The sequence below is a fragment of the Schistocerca piceifrons genome, chromosome 3 (assembly GCF_021461385.2).
Source record: "Schistocerca piceifrons isolate TAMUIC-IGC-003096 chromosome 3, iqSchPice1.1, whole genome shotgun sequence".
In the NCBI taxonomy this organism is placed as follows: Eukaryota; Metazoa; Arthropoda; class Insecta; order Orthoptera; family Acrididae; genus Schistocerca; species Schistocerca piceifrons.
Window position 1 is genome coordinate 274,449,528 of NC_060140.1, and position 19,994 is coordinate 274,469,521.

Here is a 19,994-nt window from a genome sequence, read left to right on the forward strand (position 1 = left end):
AAAACTGTAACACGCATAACCGTACACAAAAATGTTCTTTGTTTCTTTCCAACGTAACTGATTTGCACACACATTCCGACGACTGGTTAATGTGCGCAGCATGGTGTGTGACCTCCTGTGGCAGCAATACAGGCCGGAAAATGATGGGATGTGCTGTGAATGATGTCATCAATCTCATGTTTAGTTAATCACGCCCATTCTTCGTGTAGAGGTGCTCGCAAGTCTTGTAGAACTATTAATGGATGCTGACGAGATGCAACCCATCTCCCTAGTGCATCACAGACATGCTCTACAGTGTTCAGATCTGTAGAGCAAACAAGCTACACCATGCGTGCAATATCTTCCATTTCCAAGAAAACATCAATCACCCATGCTCTATGAGGTCGAGCATTGTAGTCCATCAATATGAAATTGGGCCTCGCAATATCAGCACATGAGGTCCAAAAATCTCGTCACGATATCTGACAGCGGGTTAAACTTTGCTGATTCACCTGTACTATTTCATGAGGAGGTGTTCGAGTGGCCAAGATAATCACTGTCCACACCATTAGGAATCCTCTTCGCTATCGGTCTCTTTCCACATTGTTTGGGTCCCAAAATCGTGTTCCACTTTCCCTCCAGATGCGAATACGTCGAGAATCACTCTCCAGACCAAATCGGAACTCATCTGTGAAACGAACACTGGTCCACTGTTCGACCGGCCAGGTGGCATGTTGACGACTAGACATTCCCTTCTATGATGAAGCTTCAGCGGTATGTATACAGCATATCTTCGACAAAAAGGCCACTCTTCTGAAGCCTTCTGTACAACATTTGCCTCGATACAACTCGTTCAGTGGACGCTGCGAGGTCAGATACCAGTTACTGTGCAGTACTAAGACGGTAGCGTCGTGCCCATGCAGCCAAATCTTTCTGATGTCACATGCGATCGGCCCTGCCATGGTCTTCGGGAAACAGTTTCGGCATCTGAGAAACTAAAGAACGATTTACATTAAGCCATCAGGTCACATCAGTTTACGACTGTTCAAATGGTTCAAATGGCTCTGAGCACTATGGGACTTAACATCTGTAGTCATCAGTCCCCTAGAACTTAGAACTATTTAAACCTAACTAACCTAAGGACATCACACACATCCATGCCCGAGTCAGGATTCGAACCTGCGACCGTAGCAGTCGCGCGGTTCCGGACTGCGCGCCTAAAATCGCTAGACCACCGCGGCCGGCTACGACTGTCGTGCTTCCATTCTTACTACGGCCCTCCACAGCAGAGAGTCTGGTAGACGTCTTTTCTATACTGCACGATCTGTGACTGTGTACGCAACAGTTGTGGATGTGAGACTATCCGGAAAACACTACCCCGTTTGATAGGTGCCTCACATTGTCGTTGGCGTGGTCGTCCTTTGACTGCAATGCCATCATCCCTACAGTATACGATCGTACTTACATCTGTTAAGAGTTTGCATGGTTGTATGTGAATTAGACTCAGGACGTGGAAATAGCGGTTTGTTGCTTCAACTCTGGACACCAGCGTATGTGCACATATATCTGTTACACACTGTGTATTAATGGAAACTTCATAGTACTTAAGTGTAACATGAAAGTAGTGCACGGCAATAGTCCAGTGATTACCGGCACGGACCTGTCTGTAGCTCTGATCTATCACTGAGTCCATGGAACAATAACTACGATCACATGTAGACTGTCCAGTTTGGCTCTTCTTGGTGGCGACTGTAGACATTATTCTGATGTTGTCTTCATACGGTGCTGAGTGGTGCCGTGTGCTGGCTTATGTCGATGTTTGGCGGATATATGTCTACTTGGGAACTATGTATGTAATGCAAGGCCTAAGCGTGAAATAGACCTTGCCTTGCGGGCCCTTTGTTGGAGGTTAGCCTTCACTCAGTTGCACCTAAGTACTAGGCACTTCTATGTATGGCTGTGTTCCGTATATTCCGGAGGACACAGGTGGCGGGACCATTACCTAGGAACAATATTAATCCAGAAGTTTGGGAGGACCAAGTGTTCATATAGCACTAAAATACTACAAATTGCTGCACTCTTACACAGCTCCAAACAGATGTATGTGCAACGTCGTTGTTTTCGAACATAACAGTACATAACCATATTAAATACTGAATATTCTCTTTCATAGTATGGCACAGAAGTCGTTTTATGTGATATACTGACCTGGTATGTGCAATTAAGCACATACGATGTGTACTAAAAAGCAGCTTAGGAATCCACGTCGTGCGGATGGTGGTGATGGTTGGCGATACAGATTCTCTATACAGCTGCGCCAGATTACTCCTGAAGATACGAGAAATGTTCATCGTGTACACTCCTCTTTTGACAGCTGCACATGGGTGACTTCTATGTCCACGCAAGGACTCTCAACTCAATGGAACATTCATTGAACCACTCAAACACCAGTCTTGTGCCTTCACGTGATAAATGCGCAGATAAACAGTGAATAAACGGTTACTTGTGTGACACAGTGGCAAAGTTAGTCGGAGTCAAATTCATTTCAATGAATAGCTCCCACATGACGGTTCAGCTGGTAGGTAGATGTAAGCTTTGCCTTTCAGTGGACTCTTAACATATGCGTGAACTGATTTGAACAGCAACTCACCACAGAGGACGATTTTCCATGGTCTGGTCGTGAAGGTCGGTGTTTTTTGTTCAATATTAACTTATATAAATAATGTTTGAACCATGTGCTGAGACATGCTTTGGGTCATACATAATTACATCTCATTATGTCTCTCTCACACTTTGGGGACCAAACTGTTATACCTGCAATTCTGATTTAACATAATGGATACTGAAGATGGACTTTTAAAGTAATGTGGTTAGCTTATGCTAATGGCTTCAATAAATTCATTGAACTGAGCCCAGGCTGGTTACTGCAAGCCACCAGAAAAAAGAGTATAGTGTGCATACAGTTATGAAAGAGAGATGACAGGATCGTGGTAAGGGAATATTGGGTACCAGGCTATAACACATGGACGTTGGTGAGAACGCTATGCACTTGCTTCCTCCTTTGGTCTGACGGTGCAAACTCAATCGCGTCATATTACATCTCCCTCGTGTTGCTGATGATAACGTGGCGCAATTCTCAATTCATTTTTTCTGTGGTTACTTATGATTGGGCTTAAACAGGCCATCTAATTCAAAGTCGCTAATATAGTTAACGAAATTTGGCATTTATTCATAGTTAGCAGTAAACTATTTCCAATGATCGTCTGATCATCTTTAGGCTCATTTCGTTCAATACTGATGCCGCTTATGGCTCCCGCTGACAAACTGCACTATACAGACTCGATACGACTGCATTCACCATTCCCGTGCAAGCAGCGCTGAACACATCAACACACAATTCGTCACTTTTATTAAAGATTCCTTTTTTTCGTAGTTTCATACACCAGAGGTGGCGTATGCCCAGAAATGAGTATCACTGCTCACTGGTCGTATACATAATATTAAAATTACAATAAAAATTCGACGTGGGCAGATACTGAAACTTCGCAACATGTATTTAACCATTGTGAATTAGCGTAAACAATACGACAAAGCATTTCACATCGGCTGCCATGTATTAAGCGGTTGCTCATAGAACGCGAGTCTCCCATATCACTTTCGCAGTGCAACTAGGAAGAAATATTTCAGTTTACAGGCTTTGGCGTTTTACAGGACAAGGTTCTAAGAAGCAAATATTACCACCTCACGACCTGAAACAGGGCTTCGAACGAACGCTCGTCTCGGCCAAAGTGTTCTCCTGCTCTTGCATTTCTTTTCAGCTCACTTACTTTCATTGGTTCGATCGTTGAGCATTCTCTAGCCAGTGGAGTGCAGCGTTACAAACTCGTGGTTTGCACCAAGTCTCCTCGGAGCTAATTTGTATGCCCATTAAACAAATGCCCACGCGAACATGGCGATCGGAATTTCCCGGTTTAGTTGCGACGTATTTCCCGCTACAGGAAAGTTCCTTTCCTGACTGCCAGTTCTTGTCGGTTCGCTGTTTTCTAGTTACCTCCATGACAATATTCCGTGTTGCCACCGTCATTCTCCGGAGACGGGCGTTTTCTGTGTTCTCGTTGGCACCTAGGTCTTAGGTATGCCTGGACGTCTGCCAACAAACAGCTTACGTGAAGTTTCCACGAGATCTCTTCTGGTAGCAATGGAGCGGCTTCCTTTCCCATGAATTACATTTATGGACTGAACAGGATATAATTTGTCCATCAGTATATAGAATCGTATCACACGCAAGCGGAATCATCCACTCAGCAAATCGCTTCACATCTGTGTTTACCCCACCAGAAACACATTTCTATTGCGGGGGCGCAGAACAGCTCCATACCAGTTTGGCAAGCTAGTGTGCTGTGTGCGATAGAGGGTACTTTGTGTGACTGCTAGTCATTCGATTTTCTTTTTCACTCACAAACAGAGTGATGCAAAAATTAGTTCTTGTATGTCATTGTAAGACTTCTAATCTCTCACACTTCTCCTTAACGACGTTAATTGAAAGCAGTATTGGAAGATACATAACGTTTTTACACTATATCCTTAAAGTAACTCTAAAGCTTGTCGTGAAACGTTCATCTACTTCGCTTCAAAGATTCTCATCTGAGCTTACGAATTACTGCTGTAACACTCTCGTACAAGTCGAACCGACAGGTAGGAAATATAAGCATGCACATGGAATCAGGAGAGACCATAGCAGACTTACACTGGCCACTCCTGGTGTTTCCTTTGTCTGTGACGAAACAGTGTCCCTTGTATTCCATTAGTAAAAAATTTCAGCCATTCACATGTATGAGAACCTATTCTCTTAGCTCTTAACTTCACTAATACTATTCGTTGTGCTACACCGACGAGAACTTCCCAGCAATTTATTGGCCCACATGCATTGTTTTCAGGAGTATCACGTATGAAAAGAGTGAACTATTTATCATATGAGTGATGCTTTCGAAATCCGGGCTGTTTTATGTGCAGGTGCTGTAAGGTATCATTATGTAGTGTGTTGAGTGACATGATTAATCCTGGCAGCAACACTAATTGTAACGCATAATTATGTTTTACGTTGTGTGATATGATTAATCGTAGCAGGGTAAGCCAAATGTAAGATTACTGTATTCATGTTACTGAACTTCTACTTGGAATCTCCTGGTGGGAAAACCAATTGAAAGGTCACAACTCTGAAAATGCACAACATCACAACTGAGAACATTAATGTTACTGCATTCTTCCTTATAGGAATCATTCATGCAATGCACGATGTCCTCACCCACGTCGAGTTGAAGCTGGAAGTCATTCGCAAAAGCTTGATCTCATCAATAAATGAATGGATTTATCATGTGTGAAAGAAATATCACAAGCCGAATGAAGTTTATGCAAAAACGTACAGTAGCAATAAGTTCCCTACATACAAGAAGATCATACGATCTCACTACGTAAACAGCAAGTGGCTTCATCTACATATAAATCAGTCCGAAATTCCACCACCAGCTTTTGAAACTTTCGCCAGCCAAACCCTGACTGACCACTGCTCCAAAGAACTCCATGAAACATTGTTGTCACCATGTCGCATGTCAGCTGAAAGACAGGTGCACAAGGTGTACCGTCAATCGTTGAATGCAGGTACCTTCCGAACTAGTCACGTATAGCAATTTATACCAAGCAATGAAACAAGGTGAAACAACAGCCACGTAGCAAAGCTCCTCTCTGTCCAGTAAATAGCCTGTACCAGGATACTGTCATTACATTGGGGAATGAGCAGAAAATGGTATTGCAATCGAAAGTATTCTATGACTAAATAAAGTCTTACTGCAGATTCTTGGGAATCATACAATGAAACGCCAAAGAAACTGGTATAGGCGTGCGTATTCAAATACAGAGACATGTAGAAAGGCAAAATATGGCGCTGAGATCGCGAGCGCCCATATAAGACACGTGTCTGTTGCTTCAATGACAGGTTATCAAGTTTTAAGTGAATTTGAACATGGTGTTATAGTCGTCGCACGAACGATGGGACACAGCATCTCCAGATAACGATGGGTACTTTCCCGTACGACGATTTCACGAGTGTACCGTGAATATCAAGAATGCGGTAAAACATCGAATCTCCGACATCGCTGCGGCCAGAAAAAGTTCCTGCACGCACTGGAAGAGCAACGACTCAAGATAATCGTTCAACTTGACAGAAGTGCAACCCTTCCGCAGATTCCTAGAGATTTCAATTCTCTGCCATCAACAAGTGTCAGCGAGCGAAACATTCAACGAAACACCATCAATATGGGCCTTCTGAGTTGAAGGCCCACTCATGTACCCTTGATGAGAGCACGACAGTCGGCCGAAATGGCCGAGCGTTTCTAGGCGCAGGTTCGAATCCTGCCTCGGGCATGGATGTGTGTGATGTCCTTAGGTTAGTTAGGTTTAAGCAGTTCTAAGTTCTAGGGGACTGATGACCTCAGCAGTTAAGTCTCATAGTACTCAGACCCATTTGAACCAAGCCATCAGCAAGTGTCATCGATGTGGGCTTTCGGAGCCGAAGGCCACTCGTGTACCCCTGACGACTACACGACACAAAGTTTTACATCTCGCCTGTGCCACTCAACAAGGACACTAGACTGTTGATGAGTCATTTCAAATTGTATCGAGTGGATGGACGTGCACGGGTATGGATAGAACCTCATGAATCTATGTCAGAAGGGGGCTGTTCTAGCTGGTGGAGGCTCTGTAATGGTGTGGGGGGGGGGGGGGTGCAGTTGGAGTGATATGGGACCCCTGGTACCTCTAGATACGACTCTGACAGGTGACACGTACGTAAGCATCCTGTCTGATCACCTGCATCCTTTCCTGTCCATGGTGCATTCCGATGGACCTGGGCAATTCCAGCAGGACAATGCGTCACCTCACACGTCCAGCATTGCTACAGAGTGATTCCAGGAACACTCTTCTGAGTTTAAACACTTCCGCTGGCCACCAGTCTCCCCAGACATGAACTTATTGTACATATCTGGGATTCAGGAGGGATCTCCACCCCTCGCACAGTCTTACAGGATTCATGGTGTCAGTTCCCTCCAGCAATACAACTTCACACATTAGTCGAGTCCATGCCACATCTTTTTGCGGCACTTCAACGAGATCGTGGGGCCCTACACGATATTAGGCAGGTGTACCAGTTTCTTTGGCTCCTCAGTATCTCATTTCCTCAAGTGTTTCCAATCTGTGGAATACCTTCTGCGCTCGTACCGTAAAGTGGAATCATTTCGCGGAACAAAGCAGAAATTAGCCAGATGCAGGTAGCGAATGGAGTCAACCAGTCGCGGTGGTATCGCAAGGTGAGGGGCGAAACAGGGAGATGTGGGAGGGAACAGAGAGGCGCGACCTTGGGCCGCCTAGTTTCGCGACGCTCACCAGCTAGTTCGGGAGCGTGTATGCCAGTGTGGCGGGAAGGACGTCCGGCTGTGGGCAGCAGGCAGGAGGAAGCGCCGGCCCAAGGCCGCAGCTGGCATAACGGGACGGCCGGCTCTGCGGCGGCCTCGGCGCGTCCAGCATCTGCACGCCTGTCACGGCCGCCGGGGCGAGCCTCCACCGCGTCCTCGAGCACGTGGCCCCCGGGTGCCACTCGCTGGCATTCCCTCACGTGCCCGCCACACGGAGCCCTCTAAACTACACCGTAGCTACACAATTAACATGTTTATCTTACATCTACACCTACACCAGTGACGAAAAGCTACCGTAGGCTTCCATAGACGATCATCTACGTCTATATCTACACCTACATAGATACTCCGCAGTCCACCGTACGGTGGGTGCCGGAGGGTACCCAAACAGTTACTAGTCATTCCCTTTCCTGGTCCACTCGCAAACAGAGCGAGGGAAAAACGGCTATCTATATGCCTCCGAGTAGCCCTATTTCCTCGTATCTTATCTTCGTGGTCGTTACGCGCAGTGTATGTTGCCGCCAGTGGAATCTCGCTGCAGTAGGCCAGTATTACACTATTATACAAGGGTTGGAACTTTAATAGTGCTAACTATTTATTTACACCTCGTACAAAACTGATATGTGTTTCAAACTTTTACTGCCCTTAAAAGTAGTCACCAGCATTGTGCATAACCCGTTGCCAGCGATGTTTGAGTCGTAGGATACTCTTAGCAATGCGAGTTGTGTTGACAGTTCGAGCGGAGCGGTCTGTTGCCCGTCGAATTTGTAGCAGTTCTGAAGCGAATGTCGTGAAGTATTTCCTTCAATTTAGAAATCGAGTTGAACTCACAAGACCTTAAGTCAGGGGAGTGGAGTGGGTGGTATAGCACTTAGCAGGCCAATCAGTCAAACAAATCAGTAACAGCTTGCACTGTACATGATTGAACATTGTCTTGAAAAATGATGGCCAGGCCCTGCAGGAAGTGTCATCACTACTGCACACCCCGGACTTATGCCCTCGTAAGTTCAACTCGATTTCTAAACTGAAGGAATCATTTCACGGCATTCGCTTCAGAACTGTTACAAATTCGTCGGGCAGACCGCGCTGCTCGAACTGTCAACACAACTGACACTGCTAAGAGTATCCTACGACTTTCCCATCTCAGGCAACAGGGTGACTACTTTGAAGGTCAGTAAATCTTTGAAACACGTATCCATTTTGTACGAGCTGTAAATAATTAGTTGCCACTATTAAAGTTACAACCCTCCTATTTCTTTGACGAAGAAATGTGATCAAATATTCGTCAAATTTCTTCGAAAAATATCTTTGACTTGGCCCTTAAAAGGGATATTACACCGTCGTCATATTTTTCGTCAAATTTCAAGATGGCGGACAACAACTTGTTGTTATGCACTGCAGTTGCTAGCACCACAATTGCATTGTGTGTGTGTTTGGAAGAAAAGCGGCGAAAAAAAAGGAAACATACTTGGATGAAAACATCGATATTACGTCGAGATAATACAAGCATTCAGCAACATTTTTTACGAGAGCTTCAAGTGCAGCACGTCAAGTCTTACATATAAATTACTTACGAATGGATGAGAGTGTATTTAAGTATTTGCTCCGTTAAGTGTCTTCTCATATTACAAAACTCTCTTGAGAAATGTTACAAGTGCAGAAGACAGGCAAACTGTGACATTGGGATTTCTTGATACAGGAGACAGTTACTCTAGTTTACAACACAGCACTTGAATATCACATTGCACATTAACCAAAATAATTCCAGAAACGTGCGAAGTTATTTATAAAGCACTGAAGAGGGAATATGTCAAGTAAAATAAATGGATCGTACACTATATGGGCAATGAGAGCTATTTTTATCATTGAATAATTTAATTAACGGAATTAGTGACCCACAAATACAAAATTAATAAAAAGTACGAAACAGATGTAGCGCTTTTTAACTCGTGGCATCCAAAGTTCAAAAATAGACAAAGTAGAATGTAAAGATAAGAAACAATCTTTTATTCTAGAGTGTGACCACATCCTCTATTGCGGCTTGCTGAAGAGCTGCTGGATGCTTCCAGATGTAGAGGGCGATGGCTGTAGCGGTGATTGCGGACAGCCGGCCGCTGTGGCCGAGCGGTTCTAGGCGTTTCAGTCTGGAACCGCGCTGCTGCTACGGTCGCAGGTTCGAATCCGGCCTCAGGCATGGCTGTGTGTGATGTCCTTAGGTTAGTTAGGTTTAAGTACTTCTAAGTCTAGGGGACAGATGACCTCAGATGTTAAGTCCCACAGTGCCCAGAACCATTTGAACCACTGTGTCGTCCTTGTGGGAATCTGTTCGATGGTCAAACAACGGTATGTTTGTACAACTCGCCTGCGTGGACGATCAATCGAACGTGAAATTTAAAACTTTGGCTTTAGCTTTGCTATCTTCAGCTGCCACAACGGACTGCTCAAAAAGTGACTGGATGGAAGCCTTAGATCCACTTAGCGATTTTACACAGACCTCGAATTCTCTCGGTTTCTCCGCTAGATCTTTTGCTAAGGTATGACGTAGTAGTAGTTGTATGCAGACACGCTAACCTCTATTAACCTTTGCTTAACGTAATTAGCCGGCCGAGGTGGCTGAGCGGTTCTAGGCGCTACAGTCTGGAACCGCGCGACCGCTGCGGTCGCAGGTTCGAATCCTGTCTCGGGCATGGATGTGTGTGATGTCCTTAGGTTGGTTAGGTTTAAGTAGTTCTAAGTTCGAGAGGACTGATGACCTTAGAAGTTAAGTCCCATAGTGCTCAGAGCCATTTGAACCATTTAACGTCATTAGCGCGTTCGTGTGATTGCGACAACCTCTGCTTCCTCAGTATTTTTCGAATCTCGTTATTAAACCACGGTGGGTCTTTCCCGTCATTCGTCCATTTATTAGGCACGTAATTCCCCTGGCCACGATTTACACTCTGCTTAAACTTTGCCCCTAAATAAGAGTAGGCTACGGTAGTTTTCCTAGTAACTTTGGTCAGTTAATGTCGTAGCTGCATTACCTGTGCGTTAGGTGTGTCGCATACTTATTGGGCATTACCGCATAACGACTGCTCCTTTACGTACGCGATCAGTGTGTCTTACTAAATATCGCTAAAAACCAGAAGCGGCGAACTGCCCAGGAACTGAGTGAGGAATATAAAGGGCCCGCTAACCTACAGAACATTTTTGTTCTACATTGTTGCGCTCCTGGCTCTTACTTAAAAATAAACAGTATTTGTAGAAAAATTGAGATTGTCAATGTTTAATTCAGGTTTTGTTCGAAAATTGTTGAGTTGTAACGTTAAACAGAGGGATGTCGCATTAAAAATAAAGGAAACAATACAGATTTATAGTGTAGTGCTAGAAACCGCCATTTCGTCAACAAAAAGGTGAAATAAGATAACCACAGAACAACATTTATCAAGCGCCACTTCAATACTTCATCGAACTTACATAAAACATGTTTCTGTTTTCATAATCAACTTTCACATTTATGAACAACAAAAGCAAACAAAAACAACAAATGAACCGCACGGCCACCGCGGCTATCTGACATCCTTCGTCCTCTTCGGAGCCTCCACACGCAGCTACTCCCGTCCAGTGTTGTTGTATCACCACGAACAGTGTCATGGAGCTTTCAGTGTTATCGACGAGTCGATTTGTGTGTATTCTAAATAGTAACGGACCTATAACACTACCTTGGGGTACTCTCGAAATTAAAACAATGTAGAAGCATGTCATCTTTCTCCTGTGTTTCATTTACATGAGCTGCGTACCTCCTCAAAAATATTGCATATGTAAGGTGTCAGGCAAATCCAACACCTTCCATGAAAATCCTGACATGATAAGCAAATCCAGTAGTATGTCACATAGCTCCGAATAAATCGTGACATTAAATTAACCAAAGTAATACGAGTAACGAGTGAGCAAATGGAATACCACAGACTAACACAAGAATGCCTAAATGCATGTCATACCTTCCCACCGTGAGACAGACGCAGTTCCGAGGGGAGAAACGAGAACAGAAGCCGAGAGCAGAACCGTGTTAAGCTGGAAGGCCCTACGATAAGGGACGGACGGACACCCACGTCGCCAGCTAATCGCTAGGACCACACCACCCGCAAGTTTTAGCGTGAGACTTTTTCACGTATCTGTTACGTCAGGACCACCCCCCCAGCCCATGTTAAAAGCTAGAGCCCTCCAGAAGAACAGTATGGGTCTTACGATAACGCTTAAAGGACCACACCAGCTGCAAGTTTTAGCGTGAGACTTTTTCGCGTCTCTGTTACGTTGCAAACTTTAAAAACATTGCCCCACAACGAAAAGTATAACGATTCTCATTGGATAGGCAGAATTTTTGTAGGCGGAGCTTAAGGTTAACATTGAGACGCTGATTGGTCAGATGAAACCACAGCCAGATAGTTTTTTTAAACCAACTTCGGTAAATTATACTAAGGGGAAGTTAGAAGCGAGTTGCTTCCGAGACGGCGAGGTGAGCGGAGCTGTACTGTCTGCCGCCCCCTGACGAACACCTGCAAGGTAATGAACGCACGCGATGCCGCATAACAGCGCATAAAGCTTCACTGAGAACTGCAGAAGTCTCATCTGTTACACCCCCTTTTTGCGTAAAACTAGTGTCGATCGTCAATTAAAGCTCATGGTGTTCACATTTGCCACTTAAAGTAAAAATCTGAAACGCGATGATTTTTCTGTTATATAGTTATTGAGAAGCCACATCAGCCACTGTAATTTACGACAAGTTAGATAAGTAATTAATGTGTAAGTAGGCTGTTTATGTTTTCTCTATGTAAGTAGGCTGTTTAGGTTTTTTATTGGTAACGCCACCTCTGTATGACAATCACTGGCTGTGCTGTGTGCAGTCTGTGGCTGCTTTGCATTGTTGTAATACTCGCCATTGTAGTGTTAGGCAGCTGGCTGTGAACAGCGCGTAGCGTTGCGCAGTTGGAGGTGAGCCGCCAGCAGTGGTGGATGTGGGGAGAGAGATGGCGGAGGTTTCCAATTTGTCATGAACTGATATATATATTATGACTTGTGATGATATTAAGGTAAATACATTGTTTGTTCTCTATTAATATCTTTCATTTGCTAACTATCCCTATCAGTAGTTAGTGCCTTTAGTAGTTTGAATCTTTTATTTAGCTGGCAGTAGTGGCGCTCGCTGTATTGCAGTAGCTTGAGCAGCGAAGATTTTTGTGAGGTAAGTGATTTGTGAAAGGTATAGTTTAATGTTAGTCAGGGCCATTCTTTTGTAGGGAATTTTGAAAGTCAGATTGCGTTGCGCTAAAAATATTTTATGTCAGTTTAAGCACAGTCATGTATAATTGTTCAAAGGGGACGTTTCAACTGTAGACCATTTTGATAGTTTTCTCTTTAGTGAAACTTAATTTAAACCTAGATTATAGATGTGATATGGAATATTGTAGAACTTGGAAACCCATTCAGGGAATATTCGTTCACATTTTTGTTGAACGCAATTGGTTTTTACCATCCTGTATTAAAACATTTCCTTTTATCAATAGTGCAATTTATAAACGATGTTTTGTGAGTAGAATAAAATTTCCAATGGTAAACTTAACTGCCTTTTCGACGTTATTTTACCAGCTAACTAAAAATAGGAAAGCCTTGAACCCCTTTCACTAAATTTAGTTAGTATTAAAATTCTTTTACAGGGAGTGCAGTGGAGCTGACGCTGAAATCATTAAGTATTTGGTTATATCATCGCTAGTCTCACTGAACTCTTCTGAATTCTACATGTCATGTTTGGTCTGCCGTCTCCTTACCAGCAACAGGTCCCAGGTTCAAACTAGTCAATTCCCTAAAAAACACGCTCAGAGCGACGTTGCGCGAAAGTGGTAGGGAGACACGATGTAGAACAAACAGACACCACGCAGAATGTTAGACATTTAGGTGACAAAAGTCATAGGATAGCGATACGCTCATATACAGATGGCGGCACTATCGCGTACACAAGCTATAGAAGAACAGTGCATTGGTGAAGATGTCATTTGCACTCAGGTGGTTCATGTGAAAAGGTCTTCAATGTGATTATCGCCGCACGACGGGAATGAACAGACTTTGAGGGCAGAATGGTAGTTGGAACTAGACGAATGGGAGGTTCCGTTTCGAAAATCGTCAGGAAACTTAATATTCCGAGATCCACAATGTCAAGAGCGTGCCAAGATCTTAGGCATTACCTCTCACCACGGACAACGCAATTGCCGACGGACTTCACTTAGTCCGCAGCTCGTGGTCGTGCGGTAGCATTCTCGCTTCCCGCGCCCGGGTTCCCGGGTTCGATTCCCGGCGGGGTCAGAGATTTTCTCTGCCTCGTGATGACTGGGTGTTGTGTGATGTCCTTAGGTTAGTCAGGTTTAACTAGTTCTAAGTTCTAGGGGACTGATAACCATAGATGTTAAGTCCCATAGTGCTCACAAGCGAATCTCCCCATCGCACCCCCCTCAGATTTAGTTATAAGCTGGCACAGTGGATAGGCCTTGAAAAACTGAACACTGATCAATCGAGAAAACAGGAAGAAGTTGCGTGGAACTATGAAAAAACTTACTAAAATGTGCAAACTGAGTAGTCCATGCTAAGATATGCGACATCAAGGACAATGAGAGTCAAGTAGCGCCGTGGTCCCGTGGTTAGCGAGAGCAGCTACGGAACGAGAGGTCATAGGTTCAAGTCTTCCCTCGAGTGAAAAGTTTAATTTTTTATTTTCAGTTTATGTGACAAACTCTTATGTTTTCATTACTTTTTTGGGAGTGATTATCACATCCACAAGAAAACCTAAATCGGGTAAGGTAGAAGAATCTTTTTACCCATTCGCTAAGTGTACAAGTTAGGTGGGCCGACAACATATTCCTGTCATGTGACGCACATGCCGTCACCAGTGTCGTATAGAATGTATCAGACGTGTTTTCCTGTGGAGGAATCGGTTGACCTATGACATTGTCATCAAATGTTTTCGGTTCCCATTGGGGAGGCACGTCCTTTCGTCTACTAATTGCACGGTTTTGCGGTGCGGTCGCAAAACACAGACACTAAACTTATTACAGTGAACAGAAACGTCAATGAACGAACGAACAGATCGTAACTTTCCAAAAAAAAAGAAGGTAAATTTTAAGTCGAGTGAAGACTTGAACCAAGGACCTCTCGTTTCACAGTTACTCACGCTAACCACGGGACCACGGCGTTCCTGTGCTCACATGCTCCTTGATATTGCCTATGTTGCACATGGACTACTTAGTTTGTATATTTTACTAATTTTTTCATAGTTCCACACAACTTCTTCCTGTTTTCTCGATTGATATGTGTTCAGTTTTTCAAGGTCTATCCACTGTGCCAACTTATAACTAAATCTGAGGGGCGTGCGATGGGGAGGTTCCCTTGTCAGAGCCATTTTGGACTACACTTAACGACTGAGAGCAGCGGCATTTGCGTAGGGTTGCCAGTGCTCACAGACAAGAAACGCTGCTTGAAACAACTGCAGAAATCAATGTGGGACGTACGACGAACGTTGCTCGTTAGGAGGGTGCGGTGAAATTAGAACTTAACGGGCTATGGCAGCAGATAACCGATGCGAGTGCCTTTGCTAGCAACACGACGTCACCTGCAGCGCCTCTTCTGGGCTCGTGACCACATCAGTTGGACACTAACCGACTGGAAAACCCTGGCCTGGTCAGATGAGTCCCGATTTCAGTTGATAAGAGCTGATGATAGGGTTCGAGTGTGGTGCAGATTCCACGAAGCCATGAACCCATGTTGTCAACAAGGCGTTGTGAAAGCTGTTGATGACTCCATAATGGTGTAGACGTTTACATGGAATGGACTGGCTCATCTGGATGTTCGACTACTTGGAGACGATTTGCAGCCATTCATGGACGTCATGTTCCCAAAAAATGATGGGAATTTTTATGGATGACAATCCCCCTTGTCAACGGCCACAACTATTCGCAACTGATTTGAAAAACATTCTGGACCGTTCGAGCGAATGGTTTGTCCACCCAGACCGCCGAAAATGAGTCCCATCGAACATTTATAAGAGATAATCGAAAGTCAGTTCGTCCACAAAATTCTGCACGGGCAACACTTCCGCTATTACGGACGGCTGCAGACGCAGCATGGCTCAGAAAATCTGCAGGTGACTTCCAACGACTTTTTGAGTCCATAGCACTTCAAGTTGCTGCACTATGCCGGATGAAAGGAAGTCCGACACGATATTAGGAGGTATTCCATGATTTTTTTCACCTCAGTACCTTTGGGCTACACGACTGGAAGGTCTTGTTAATTTCTACATCTACATCTACATCTGCATCCATAATCCGCAAGCCATCCGACGGTGTGTGGCGGAGGGTAGTTTGAGTACCTCTATCTGTTCTCCCTTCTGTTCCAGTCCCGTATTGTTCGTGGAAAGAAAGATTGTCGGTACGCCTCTGTGTGGGCTCAAATCACTCTGATTTTCTCCTCATGGTCTCTTCGCGAGATACACGAAGGAGGGAGCAATATACTGCTTGACTCCTCGGTGAAGGTATGTTCGCCGGCCGGAGTGGCCGAGCGGTTCTAGGCGCTACAGTCTGGAACCGCGCGACCGCTACGGTCGCAGGTTCGAATCCTGCCTCGGGCATGGATGTGTGTGCTGTCCTTAGGTTAGTTAGGTTTAAGTATTTCTAAGTTCTAAGGGACTGATGGCCTCAGGACTTAAGTCCCATAGTGCTCAAAGCCATTTGAACCATTTTTTTGAAGGTATGTTCTCGAAACTTCAACAAAAGCCCGTACCGAGCTACGGAGCGTCTCTCCTGCAGAGTCTTCCACTGAAGTTTATCTATCATCTCCGTAACGCTTTCGCGATTACTAAATGACCCTGGAACGAAGCGCGCTGCTCTCCGTTGGATCTTTTCTATCTCCTCTATCAACCTTATCTGGTACGGATCGCACACTGGTGAGCAGTATTCAAGCAGTGGGCGAACAAGTGTACTGTAACCTACTTCCTTACTTTTCGGATTGCATTTCCTTAGGATTCTTCCAACCAATCTCAGTCTGGCATCTGCTTTACCGACGATCAACTTTATATGATCACTCCATTTTAAATCACATCTAATGCCTACTCCCAAATAATTTATGGAATTAACTGCTTCCAGTTGCTGACCTGCTATATTGTAGCTAAATGATAACCGATCTTTCTTTCTATGTATTTGCAGCACATTAGACTTTTCTACATTGAGATTCAATTGCCATTCCCTGCACCATGCAGATCCTCCTGCATTTCAGTACAATTTTCCATTGTTACAACCTCTCGATACACCACAGCGTCATCTGCAAAAAGCCTCAGTGAACTTCCGATGTCATCCACAAGGTCATTTATGTATATTGTGAATAGCAACGGTCCTACGACACTCCCCTGCGGCACACCTGAAATAACTCATACTTCGGAAGACTTCTCTCCATTGAGAATGACATGCTGCGTTCAGTTATCTAGGAACTCTTCAATCCAATCATACAGTTGGTCTGATAGTCCATATGCTCTTACTTTGTTCATTAAACGTCTGTGGGGAACTGTATCGAACGCCTTGCGGAAGTCAAGAAACACGGCATCTACCTGTGAACCCGTGTCTATAGCTCTCTGAGTCTCGTGGACGAATGGCGCAAGCTGGGTTTCACACGATCGTCTTTTTCGAAACCCATGCTGATTCCTACGGAGTAGATTTCTAGTCTCCAGAAAATTTATTATACTCGAACATAATACGTGTTCCAAAATTCTACAACTGATCGGCGTTAGAGATATAGGTCTATAGTTCTGCACATCTGTTCGACGACTCTTCTTGAAAACGGGGATGACCTGTGCTCTTTTCCAATCCTTTGGAACTCTACGCTCTTCTAGAGACCTACGGTAGACAGCTGCAAGAAGGGAAGCAAGTTGCTTCGCGTACTCTGTGTAAAATCGAACTGGTATCCCATCAGGTCCAGCGGCCTTTCCTCTTTTGAGCGATTGTAATTGTTTCTCTATCCCTGTGTTGTCTATTGCTACATCTACCATTTTGTTACCTGTGCGAAAATCTAGAGAAGGAACTACAGTGCAGTCTTCCTCTGTGCAACAGCTTTGGAAAAAGCGTTGTGGAAACTGTTGATGACTTCATAATGGTGTGGACTGTATTTTTGCTCAGGAGAAAAATGGTAGTCTAGTTTCGTATCTCATTTACATTTAGCACTGATGTATTTTGACTCTAAGAGCATGTCCATAATTGTTTCAATGATTAAAAAAAGGCGAAACTGCACAACCTATTGTTCACAGCCATTATTGTACCAAACCTCTATGGGTCCTATTCTTGTGGATCGTTAAGCATTGCACAAAGCCCAGTTTAAATGATGACGCAACTTATCACGCCATACGAAGATGTAGGTGTCCGCTACTTCTCGGAAATTCCACACTTTTCGGGACGAGAATAACGTTCGCTCAGCAGCACGCGGAGGTCAGAAATAGCGCGCAGCTAGCGTGTCTGCAGTTGTTGGCCGTTGGAGAAAGTGCGGCGGCCAAGGCGTGGGCGAGAGCCAGCGCGCGACGCAGACGGAGACACGCCAGACGGCGACCGCCCCCGCAAGTGCCGGCTCCAGCCCAAGGGCGCGGCCGGCCGCCGGCCGAGAACCCTGCGGAAAACTTCAGACACGCCTGCACGACTATCGTCACCTCTGCTTCTGGGAGCGGTGGCAACGAGCAGAACCTAATTACACCGGCACGCAATTGTTTAGGAAGCTACGCTACAAACTGTAATACTTGCATCACTACGAAGGATCTTCCTCCCCCCTCCCCCCTTGCCCTACCACTTTCCCTACCAGTAACACCTCATCTTTCCCACAAACCACTCACGTAGCCCATCGGGATATATGAGGCCTTCACAATTCAATAAGAATGTAATATCTCGACACCAAAGAAGGCAGATGCTGATATGCCTAATACCGAGAGATCAGTTTAGTAACTTATGGTTGAAAAATACAATGTGTCACGAAAAACTCTAGCAGACAGAAGAGGAGGAGGAAATGAAATGAAACTTCACGGGTTGAAAGCGGATGTGATGTTATTTAAGTGATTACAAAATCGAGTCAAATTCACAACTTGGCAGTATGAAAGACTTACCGATATGGCCGGCCGATGTGGCCGAGCGATTCTAAAAGCTTCAGTCTGGAACCGCGCGACCCCTACTGTCGCAGGTTCGAATCCTGCCTCGAGCATGGATGTGTGTGATGTCTTCAGGTTAGTTATGTTCTAGGGGACTGATGACCTCAGATGTTAAGTCCCATAATGCTCAGAGCCATTTGAACCGTTTTGAGCTTACCGGGCCGGCCGGTGTGGCCGAGAAATTCTAGGCGCTTCAGTCTGCAACCGCACGACGGCTACGATCGCAGGTTCGAATCCTGCCTCGGACATGGATGTACGTGATGTCCTTAGGTTAGTTAGGTTTAAGTAGTTTTAAGTTCTAGGGCACTGATGACTTCAGATGTTAAGTCACATAGTGCTCAGAGCCATTTGAATTTTGAACTTAACGGTATGACGCTGCACGTCATCTTATCTGGACGAGTCCAATGGTTATGTTGGGAAAGGAGTCATAAAGCCATTTCATACTTTCCTGAGCAAGTTGACCAACAAACCTTGTCGTCACCGGATTGGCCGCACGCATGTTGTATGGGGAACAAATCTGCACATCTTGTTGGCCAGATCAGTACCTGAACATCGTACAGAAAGTTCATAGAGACACGTGCGATGTAGCGACAAGAGCATTGATCCTGTTGAAAAATGGCACCACAATTCTGTCGCATGAAAGTTAACACATAATAACTCAGAATGTCCGTGACATATCATTTCGTCTTCAGAGTATCCTCAATTACTACCAGGCGTAACCTGCAGTTATACCTCATGGCTCTCCACATTATGATGCCAGGCAAAGACCGCAGTGCCTCTCCAAAACATTGGAAGAATGGGACCTCTCCCCATTTCGCCCCCACATTCGCCGACGATGGTCATGTGGGGTAGTGCAGAATCGCTATTCTGAAAATTTGTGGTAGCATCTTATGGGGCCAAACTGCTGCGGTCATCGGTCTCGGAGCTTACACACTATTTAATCTAACTTAAACTAACTTAGGCCATGGACGTCACACACACCCATGCCCGAGGGAGGACTCGAACTTCCGACGGGGGAATCGCTATTCATCACTAGACATAGAGCGACGCTGTTCATCAGCTGTCCATGATTCCTGGTCACTGTACGACTCCAAACGCAGCCGTTGTTGTTGTGATGTTAATTTCAGCCTATGCATGGAACAATAATTCACTAGTCCTGTTGTTGCTAGTCTCCAACCTATGGTACTGAATGGCACAGTAACAGGGAGTTCATTTCTTGTTCTCGGATCGTAGTACCGGAACTGAAGGGACTACGATGTGCTTCGTGCACGGTGCGGCGGTGATCCCTAATCGTGGTCAGACGTGGTCGGTTGGAAGCTTGACGACGAGTATCCCTGCCGTCCCTTTCCCGT